We start from the raw sequence: 11,042 nt of genomic DNA on the forward strand, positions 1-11,042 counted from the left end.
TGTGGTGCCATAGGAACAGAAGTTGGCACCGGCTGGAAGGGCTGCCAGCAGAGCGGGCGCTCGCTGCCGGGGCGGCACTCGGCTTCTCCCGCACCCGCTGCAGTCCGGCGCCTTGGCTCGGCAGCTGCCCCGTGCGGCTACGAAAGACAGGCTACCAAGCGCTCTGCTCACACACATTCGGTAATTACTAGTGGCATGATGGCTAGGACCGCCAAGGCAAATTAAGAAGCACGTTACCGAGTGGAAGTGGTCCAACAGTCTGCACCAGGGAGGCTCGGACACAGAACAGAAGGAGACCTGCAGAGATGTCTGAGGTTGCACATAAGAGTCTTCTGCCCCATTCCCGTGCAAAAGGATGGACAGTCCAAAAGCACCTGTCAGTCCTGCTGGCAGGAGTGTGCCTGGGAGGTCTCAGCTCTGTACAGGCAGCTGCTGCCCCTGCTGCCCAGCTAACCAGCAACTACAACTAAGCAGCTAATCAGCTGGAGTTTGGGGAACACGATGCTCCCTAGTTACTCAAAAGTCATCTTTTGAGAGGACTACAGAGCTTTACTTCTTTCAAGCAGTCCATTTGTGACCTGGTGTGATGAAATTTCATGTTCTTTAGCATTTCCTTGGCAAAACAAGCAAAAATGGCTCCTTTATCTGTAAGGAACATTATGTGTTGATATAGAAAAAGTAAGCATCCCTTGGGAATTACCTGTGATGGCTGCTATTCCATTATTTTCTCTAGTCCTTCATTTGACAACAAAAAGGGTTCCTTCATTCATTAGGAGCATTTTATGTTGGTATAGTTTATCCTGAAGAAAAAGAAACATCACATACAACAATCAGGGTGGCACTGATTAAGTTGTGCCTTTTTTTTTCCTGTGTGATTTTGATATAAAATAGGAAACATGATTCCAGTAAACCACTTCTGAAAGACTCTGTGGCCTCAGAGCTTGTAGTCTTTCCATGTGCTGTGCCTTTTAGAGCAATTTCATCCAGCCTTTGTATTGGCTTCCACTGAACGTCTTAGAAATGTTAAAATCATCTAATTCAGCACTTTTTGATTGCTGCATATTGATACAGAAAACTGTGTTACAACATTCTCCTCCTTTGTGCAAAAAAAAGCAACATTATTAATGAGAAAGGAAAAAAGGAAGTATGACAATAAATTCAAGAGGCTGTTCATTTAAACAGCTTCTAAATGAAACATTTGCACTTTGTGAATGAATCTACATCCTGGTGCCTGATATCTGGAGCAAATCTTGACACACCTTGGGTCTCTTCATGTTAGGGAGATAGATCCAGTTTTAAGGGTAAATCTGCCACCTTCCACACATTTGGCTCTCAGTTCTATCTTCTCAACACAGGACTGCATCATAAATCCTGTGCTCAGTAGTTCATGTTTCTGGAGTGAATGAATCCTGGGAAGGAGACATAGCAGAAGGAAAACAGATATGCTATTTCTTGGCATCCAGGTCCCATGTGAGCTATTAATTACAAGGCAACCTTAAGAAAGAATGCCAATATCCATGTATAGCCCCCTTACCAAAAGAAACTTTCTTCAGAATACACATACACTATTAAAATTCAGAAATTATTTCAGCATATTGAAATATTAATTTTAAATGCATTGCTCTAGGATAGTATAACAGAGGGTGAGGCATGGGAAAGGGAAGAGAAGCACCAGGGGAAAAAGTGTATGACACAGATGGATTACTCTACTGAAGACTTGCCCTTTTTTCTGATGGTTTGGAAGACACTCTCTCCCATGGAATAGATGCCTTGGCCACAGCAAGTGGGGACCTGCTGCCCAAGCTCAACACACCCATAATCTATGCAAAACAACTAAATCCCAGTCCCAGAGGGTACCAGCAATTTTTAACCAGAGCTAGATTTAGACATTTTCAAGTCCTCAGATAATTTCCCTTTTATCTCAGATAGAGGTGTGGTCAAGCCATTGTGTGGAAAACATTACTTAAGGTTTAGGGAGGGACTGGTAAACTGATTTTTGTAGAGGAATTATTCTAAATTTTGAGATGTGCATGTGAGAAGGAGAAAGAAGCTTTTTAGATCATCCTTGCTTCCCCTGACTGATGACCAGCTACCACCATTTTGAAACCTGGTGGTTAGTTTCTTTATGTTTTCAAGGTTACCTATGGAAAAAGAAAATAGAGGCAGAAATTTGATCTTAAAATGACATTTCTCCAAAATTGATGGTATTTAGGATGCCTGTCACTGAAAAGGTAGCGCTTGAAATAAATTGCAAGTGTGATGCATATCAGGGTAAATCTCAGAATTTTCCCAGATATTCTGAAAAGTCTGGAAAAAGAGATGGGTGCCTGGGGCCCTGCTTAGGCATCTGTTTGCCATATGTTTTCACTAAGGAAATGAAATAAAATGTCAGAAAATCTGCAAGAGGTAAAATGTAGGAGGCACCAAACTAAAAATAGCAAGGCTTACATGGAGACTGGACAGCTGGGTCTTCATGGGCTCAAAATGGAGTACAGTTAATGCAGTTTTTTCCATGTGCTTCTGAAGAACAGTGGTGCTGGTCCTCACAGAAGCCATAGCTGATCCATGGATCTCCCCCAGTCCCAGAACAAGGAGGAAGGCTAGATTGATTGCCCATAGTTGGATACAGGATAGATTAGAACAGCAAGTTTAAAAGTTACATGTGTATGAGGTGCAGGTGTCAGACATGAAGGGAAACTTGTCATGACACAGGGCACAGGCTATCGGGAGATCACCCCAGGAGAGAGAAATGTCAGTGTGTACTAGCTGGTACAGACCATTGGCAGTGAAATAAAGCAAAATGCTGAGGGCTCAACTAGGTGGGAAGCCACTGGAAAGACAAAGTACCACAGGGAAAAGTTGCTGCTGAGAGCCTTATGGGAACAAAAGAAGAGAAAACCTGGAGAAACAAGTGGGAAACAGCACAGAAATTGGAACATAAATATGTACAGTAAGCTGCAAAACTATATAAAAGCTGTACACAAAACCCATTAAACCTATCAAAAGTTAATATACCTGTGTCCTTCAGAAAACAAGCAGTCCATAATATTTTATTGCTACTGTGGCTATCAATGTTATTGCTCAACTCTAGATTTTGAGCTGGTGAAACTGGAATAGCTCTGTCAAAACTAGTAGAGACAGCAGTTTGCACCAGCAGGAGAATCAGGTCTTGTCTGTTTGCATGGAACCTTTGTCAGGGTGGCATGTGAAGATATTGCTCTGCTGTTTCCTAAAAATAGAGTACCTGGCTGCGTCGGTGCTGCAGTGTCAGCATGGATGTCACTGGATGAACCATTTCACCTTTTTGCTGTTTCTCACAAATCATTCACTAACTGATCTTCATTCCTCAGGATTGATTCATTTTTCAAAGACCTCACCTGAAGATTTAGAAGGAAAATATTGTCAATGCTTGTGAGTTTTTGAGTGTGACTATTTGCTGCTTGTGACGTATAATTGGTCACTTCAATTGAATTGCAATTTTTATGCTCCATGATTGGACACAAGAATTACTATGCAGATTTAATCAGTGGAAACTGTAGCAATGACAGAAAAATTTACTAATAGACAGATAGGGACCAATTCCCAAGTTACATCCTTTTAGTTCCCTATAATGTGCTGTTTAAAATCCATGGTTAAATGATTTGAAGTACAGGCGTGTGAATATACTGTATGAAGACAGCTGTCTTTGTCAACCAGAGCTATAGCTGTGAACCAAAATAAAGTTGTAGAAGACAAAACAAAGAAGGTTTGTTTTACACAACCTGCATTCCATGTAATCATCTTGATTATTATTAATTGCACCTGAAGCATTCAATTCTATATTGTGGGCTTCTAAATGAAACTTCTTGTTATATGTCCAAGCTCAGCATCTGAAAAACACATCTATATTTTCCTGTATCTCTCTCTGCTCTTTTAAAATACTTGGAATACACTGGTATTCAGAGATCTTTGAGGTTTTTCCTGTTTTCCATGCTGTGTTTCCCTCTAAGCTGCTTGATTTGTTCGTCTGTAATTGCAGGTGACTCTGCATCATATTTTTCCTCATTCTAGATGCCAGGTGTTCTGGTCCATCTACAGTGTTTTATCGGGCAGATTTATCCTCCTTCTTCCTTCTGAAATCAGAAGAGAAATGGTGATGAACACATCTGTCTTTTTTGAGCCTCTGTCCGAAATTGTGATACCTGTTTCTAGCAATGGACCAATATTTGGTGCAGAAATTTTTTACTCAGTTTCTTGCATGTTCCTTCTAACTATGTTGCCCATTGATCTTTTCTGATATATCTGTTTTTAGCAGGGTACATTTTTATTAAATTTGCAGTTTACCACTATTAAAATTTTTCTGCATTCTCTTTATTTTTATTGCTAATGTTTGACTAGAACTTCTGCAACTTCTGTATTTCAAGATTTTTTTCTTCCCCAGCATGAATTCTTTTCTACTTGCAAATTTGCAGGTTTTTTTTTTTTTTAATACCCAGTAGAATGTTCTTGAACAATTTCCAGTTCCTATTAATATTTCCCACATTAAATTAATGTTCCTAGCATGCTAAAGCAACAGGGTTTCTTGAGCTTGGACAAATTGTCCCTTTGTGTTTCTGGGTGGTATCACATTCAATGTGCATGAAGCAGATGAGAGAGGGCTGTGACTACAGGTAGCCAAATAGGCATGTCTTTACCATCCTAAAGTGTCTGTATTGGCTGCAAAATGCCTGTGAAGGCAATGGTCCAGTGGGATGCAGGAAAAATACAGAACTTCACTGGTATATGTATGTAGTTTATAAATAAATGTATGTTTGTAGTTTATACATAAATATATGTACATTCGGGGTGCATGCTCAAAAATGTTTTAGTGATAGGGGCTCACAAAAACAATGTTTAGAGACCATTGCTTGATGAGTAAGTACACTGTTAGGTTTCAGTGATCCTAAAGTCATGACCAGCCTGCACAGTCCGTTTCTGGTTTGTCCTGGCCACTTGTCAGGATGCTGGGCTAGATGGACCTTCCCTTGGAACTATCACAACTCCTTACGTAGTCTTAATCCATAAAATTAAAACCTTCTGAGATTGTGGGTGGTCTGCAGCTTTCTGGCAATATATAGGTTTTGATTTAAACTTTTTTTCTCTCTCTTCTCTCACTACTGAATTACCATCTTTTAAATGGTCCAGTCATAAATCACCCTTCTAATAGTATTGAAAACAAACCTGTTATATGATATTTTCTTTTTTTATATGACCTAGTCTGATTATAATAAATATAGACAGTCACAGTGACATCCTTTGCTTTGTATGTTATGACATGCAGGTTTCTGTGACTGGTTTGGACTCCACTGACTTGATGGTGGCAGCTCTTCACAATGTAGGGGGGACTACAATTTGAGATTCAAATCAGTAGTCCACTTCCAAAAGAGTTCCTATGGTCTAGAAATGTGTAGGTTTAAAACTAGTATTGAACCAATAACTAGGCTCTTATTTTAGGGCAGCCTGTTAGAAATGCTGTTCTTTGCAGCTTCATGTCTCTCTCTCTTTCTAAGTGCAGAAAACAGTCCTTTTGGGAGGATTTACTTTTTAGGACATCTTAACATGCCTCCTAGCCCTACAAACCTGATGGGTTTTGCAGTCCTAGCTGAGTCTGATCGAAGCTGACGTCTGTGGGCTTCTGTGAGGGATGTGGGAAGAACGTACTAAATATGTCAAGGTAGAGTGTCCCCAAGCAATTTGATGGTTGTTAGACTGAAAGCACTGCTTTGGAAAAGTATGCTGACTCATGGCTTGAGAGAGGAAGGATTTCTTTTTTAAAGCAATGGGCTAGTATGGTAGGATCTGGATTCACTTCTTAACTTTTCCAAAGTTGCCATGCAACAAAACCAATCTCTAAATGCCTCTGTCCATAAAAGTTGTCTCCATACAGCAAATATAGTATTTTTTTCCTTTGTCTCTTTTCATTTATTTTAAATGTCTTCAGACCTGGAGGTGTCTGTGGATGTCTCCAATTATGTAAGTGAAGACAACTTGGCACAATGGGCCCCTTATTTCAACTGGGAGTTCTGCAGGCTACTCCTGTGCAAATAATATATGGCAGTAAGGTTCCAAAAAGTACCCATGGCTATTCTTGCTTCTATTTGATGCTATGGGTATGCAAGAGATCTAAAAATTCGGCCAAAGTATCCTGACAGCAAATGGGTAAATAAGTGTCTATAAATAGCATTGCAGACCTGTAAGGAAAGAGCAGGAATCACAGAACCACAGAATGGTTTGGAGTTGGATGGAACCTTTAAAGATCATCCAGTCCCACATCCCTGTAATGGGCAGGGACACCTTCCCCTAGACCAGGTTGCTCAAAGTCACATCCATCCTGGCCTTGGACACTTCCAGGGATGGGAAGTGGTCTTTCTTCTAAGCCTTCTTTCTACATCGAAAGTCTGCAATCAGGTCTCCCTGGAACCTTCTCTTCTCCAGACTCAACAACCCCAGCTCTCTCAGCCTGTCTTCACAGGACAGGTGCTCCATCCCTTTGATCTTTTTCATGGCTCTCCTCTAAGCCCTCTCCTAAAGGTCCATGTCCTTTTTACACCAGGCACCCCATAATTGGACAGGTGAGGTCTCATAGGAGCACAGACAAGACCCCAACCTGGGAAAACCAGGTGGGTTTTAAGCCAGATGAGTTTCTTGCTGTTTCTCCTCCCATCAACATGATCTGTGCCCTAGCCCAAGGAAGAGAAAGCCCTGCAGAGGGAAGAAGCAAGTGTGGTGTGTTGATGTCCCTGCTGCTGACAGAAGTTCTGCTGTGCACTGGTCACGTCTGCAATGCTGCAGCCTAAATGATGCAGGAGCCCAGACAGAACCAGGCCTTTACTTGAGCTGCAAGAGTAATGCACTATAGAAAAGTGGAAAATGCCAATGCCAAATAGCATTTCCCACCATATCTATTAGATTTCTGGGATTTTTTCTGCCCCTGAGAGTCCAGCAGCATGAGTCTGAAGCCTTATAACGTTGTGTTAACAACTCCATCTCATGGGAAGAGAGGCTGATTTGGAGGCCTGGAATAAAAACAGCCTTTTTAAAAAAGTCTCATGTTTCATAAGAGAATTTGAGGATTTCAGTTAAGTTCATGACATACATTTTTATTTATGTATTATCTGTATTTTTCTATATTTTTAATTTCTTAGGTTCAGCCATCCTTGTTAACTTAGCTTGAAAAGTCTTTCACTGAAAGCTATCACTTAGGTCCAAAGTGGGTGTAATTCTGCATCTGAATGTGCAATGGATCCTGGTTCTCTTTCCAAAAGACTGAACAGTGTCAGCTTGCCCAGTGGATGGAAATACTTTCCACTGTGCTTCCCTCAAGAGATCAGTTTAAAACAGAGCATCATTGCTTCTGTAAAATTTGAACCCAGAGCCCTCCAGCTTTGGCATTTTATTTTCATGATTTAAATTTGTTCCCTAACTCCTTAATTTCAAAGGGGCAGCATTCTACCAGAGTTTCCTTTAGCAATCAGACAAAAAGCAGATGTTCATGCTGAATATTGCACAGCTCTGTACAGCAGGCAGGAAACTTCATGTAATAAAGTTACTCAGTGTGGAAATTCTTGACTGTGGCCGGGTTCACAAAGCTTGCAAAAAGCCCTGCCATGAGTTTGACCATGCCCTTTGAAATTAAGGATAGGGGGAACAAAGTTAAGTCATGAAAATAAGGTCCCAATGGCTGAAGGGCTCTGGGTTCAAATTTCTCAAAAGCATTAGAACTAAATTTTAAAACTGGTCTTTGCAGTGAACTGCAACAAGAGCCATCATCAAAAACTGGGCAAACTGACATAGTACAGTCTTTCCTCAAAAAACAGGGAGGCAAATCATAAGCTTCTGAGGCAACAGGCTTTTTTTCAGTTAAAGGCTTTCTTTAGATGTTAATGTCAGCTTGTCTCAGTGTCTGTTGGAATACAAAGCTTCTTCCAATGGTTCGCTTTTGTCTTGAATGTCCAATGTAAATATTTGGTTTGCTTTTTTTAATACAATATGCTGTTTATTTCAATAAGACCTCCTTACAAATTATAGTCATTCTTCCCTGAGTTCAACTATAATCTCCTAAAAAGATTCAGTAATTTACCATCAAGACCAACTCTCAATTCCTTCATACCTTATGAGACATTTTTCTGTAGTTTAAAGGGTTCTTGCCTCCCCATCACATAGGAAAAGAAGACAGTGATCAGACTCAGAATTTATTCTTCAAATGCACATTTTCCATTAATACTGTACAAAATCCTTTCTGTATTAGAAACAAGTGATATGATTTAAACTGAAACATAACAAAGATGATTTAGCTGGTTCCATTATTTTTCTCTTGCTTTTTAGTAATTTGTAGTGTCTTGGAGTATAAATATACTATAACCAATTTGATTTACCATCTTCCTTTCCAAATTAAGTTTTCTCTCCTTCGTTTTGTTTGGATGTCTTTTTTATTGGGAAGCCAGCCTGACAACCAGCTGGGACTTGTTATCAAGGGAGCTGCAGAATGGGAATCTTTTACTTTGTGTGGTAGACACTTCTCTTTCTTACTCTGAGTATGCATGAAAAAGTAAAACCTCCCCTCTTGCTGGTGATGCCATCATAAATTTACCTTCTTCCTTTAATAACAAATGAGTATGCTTTGCTTTTTGAGAGGCTCAAAAGCTCACTACCAACACAGGGCTTGATAAGACTTTTGAGATAAGACTTTAGGCACTAACTCAATTGGATAACCATAATACATGATTAGTCATAGAGCCATAGAATGGCTGGGGTTGGAAGGGACCTTAAAGATCATCCAGTTCAAAACCCCCTGCAATGAGTAAAGACAGCTTCCACTATACCAGATTGCTCAAAGCCCCATCCAGCCTGGTCTTGAATAGTTCCAGGGATGGGACATCCACAGCTTTTCTGGGCAACCTGTTCTAGTGTCACACAACCTTCAGAGTAAGGAATTTCTTCCAAAAGTCTAATATAAATTTATCCTCTGTCAACTTAAAACCATTGTCCCTTGTCCTATCACTACACTCCCTGATAAGGAGTCCCTCCCCATCTCTTTTCTAGGCCTCCCTAAAGTACTGGAAGGCCACAACAAGGTCTCCCGAGGCCTTCTCTCTTCCATCTGAACAACCCCAGTTCTCTCAGCCTCTACTCATAGGGAAGTGTACCAGCCCCCGGTCATATTTCTGGGCCTCTTCTGGATGCACTCGAGAAGTGCCATGACCTTCTTATATTGGGGGCCCTAACCTGAACACAAGAGTCCAGGTGGGGTCTCACTAGAGCGGAGCGGAAGGATCACCTCTCTTAACCTGCTGGCCATTCCTCTTTTGATGCATCCCAGGATACAATTGCCGTTCTGGGATGTGAGCACACACTGCAGGCTCATATTCAGTTTTTCACCCACCAATCCTGCAGGGTCCTTCTCTGCAGGCCTGCTCTCAGCTGGCTCATCACCCAGCCTGTGTCCATGTTTGGGATTGAGCCAGGCACAAGACTTTGCACTTGGTCTTGTTAAACTTCATGAGGCGCATGTGGGCGCAGCTCTCTATATTATTATATAATAAATGAAGTGTCCATAAATGCTTTTGATATGCTTAAATTAAAATACCTAGTATGATTTTTGGACGTTTGCAGAACTTAAGCTTCTGTGAACAGAAGGCTTGTAGTCCGCCTTGTGCAAGATTTAGCATCTACCTTTAAAAGTAGCTTGGAAGATACAGCTAAGCCTCTATACCTTTCCTTACTACTTTTGCACCTGCTGGTGTAGAAGCCAGCTGGTAGTACTGAAACTTGGACTAATTTGAAGGGTAAGAAATGGAGCTTAACACAAATGCAGGTAGGACTGCAGTTGCTTCTTAACTGGATGTGTGAGGGCATGTAAGAAAGGTGGCTGCAAATCAGAGGAGGTATTAACTGAATCTTGAGGCCATGTGGGAAAAAACCTGTACACGGGCTGAAGAAGTCAATTGTTAAAGTGGGGTATAATGAGAAACAGATAAAAGAGGGAAAATTATATGGGACCATACTGAAAACAGTCCAAGTTGCCAACCCTAATTAGTGTTTGTGAAATCCTCGACTGTTGCCATGGCAATAAACGTGATACTACAAATGCTGCATTCTGACTTCTTCACAGGATCAAGCAAAGTTGGAAAGGAGCAAATCCCTATGTAAACATCAATATCGTCAATTAATTAGGAAACACAGCAAGATAAATAATAAGAACCCATGAAAGGTAAATTAACTTCTGTTTCCTGCCTGCTATATTTGAAAGTTTCCCCAGTATCAAGCATTTCTGTAATTCACTTTCATTCTACAGTAATGTTTATCACAGACCACAGTGGAAGTTGTTGTGAAGAGGGTTTTTTAACACATTATTTAGCAAGTTAAAGACTTCGGCTTATTTGGGCTACTTCTGCAACTTCAAGGCATTTCTTTCTTTAAATGTCACTTAGCACTTTATTTATTTGTTTGTTTAAGATAAAATTCCACCTAAATAAGCTGAGAGTTCTCTGTTCCTTTAATAAAAACTGATAAACAATCTAAAATGGAGCAAATCATCCTGAGTGCCAGCAAGTGGCATGTACAGGATAACCAGGGGATCAGGTCCAGACAACATGGGTTTATGAAAGGTAGGTCCTGCTTGACCAGCCTGATCTTCTATGACAAGGTGACCCACTTTGTGCGTTAAAGAAAGGCTGTGGATGTTGTCTACCTAAACTTCAATTAAGCCTTTGACACCATTTCCCACAACATTCTCCTGGCGAATCTGGCCTCCCATGTCTTGGATGGATGTATTCCTTGCTGTGTAAGAAGCTGTCTGTACAGCCAGGCCCAGAGAGTAGTGGCAAATGGAATAATCCAGCCGGTGGCAGGTCACAAGTGGTGTTCCCCAGGGCTCAGTGTTGGGGCCAGTCCTGTTTAATATTTTTATCAATGATCTGGATGAGGAGATCGAGTGCACCTTCAGTCAGTTTGCAGACTCTCACCAAGATGGGTGGGAATATCAATCTACTGGGTGGAAATATTTATCTACAGGAAGGCTCTGC

The sequence above is a fragment of the Corvus cornix genome, chromosome 2 (assembly GCF_000738735.6).
Source record: "Corvus cornix cornix isolate S_Up_H32 chromosome 2, ASM73873v5, whole genome shotgun sequence".
Classification (NCBI taxonomy): Eukaryota; Metazoa; Chordata; class Aves; order Passeriformes; family Corvidae; genus Corvus; species Corvus cornix.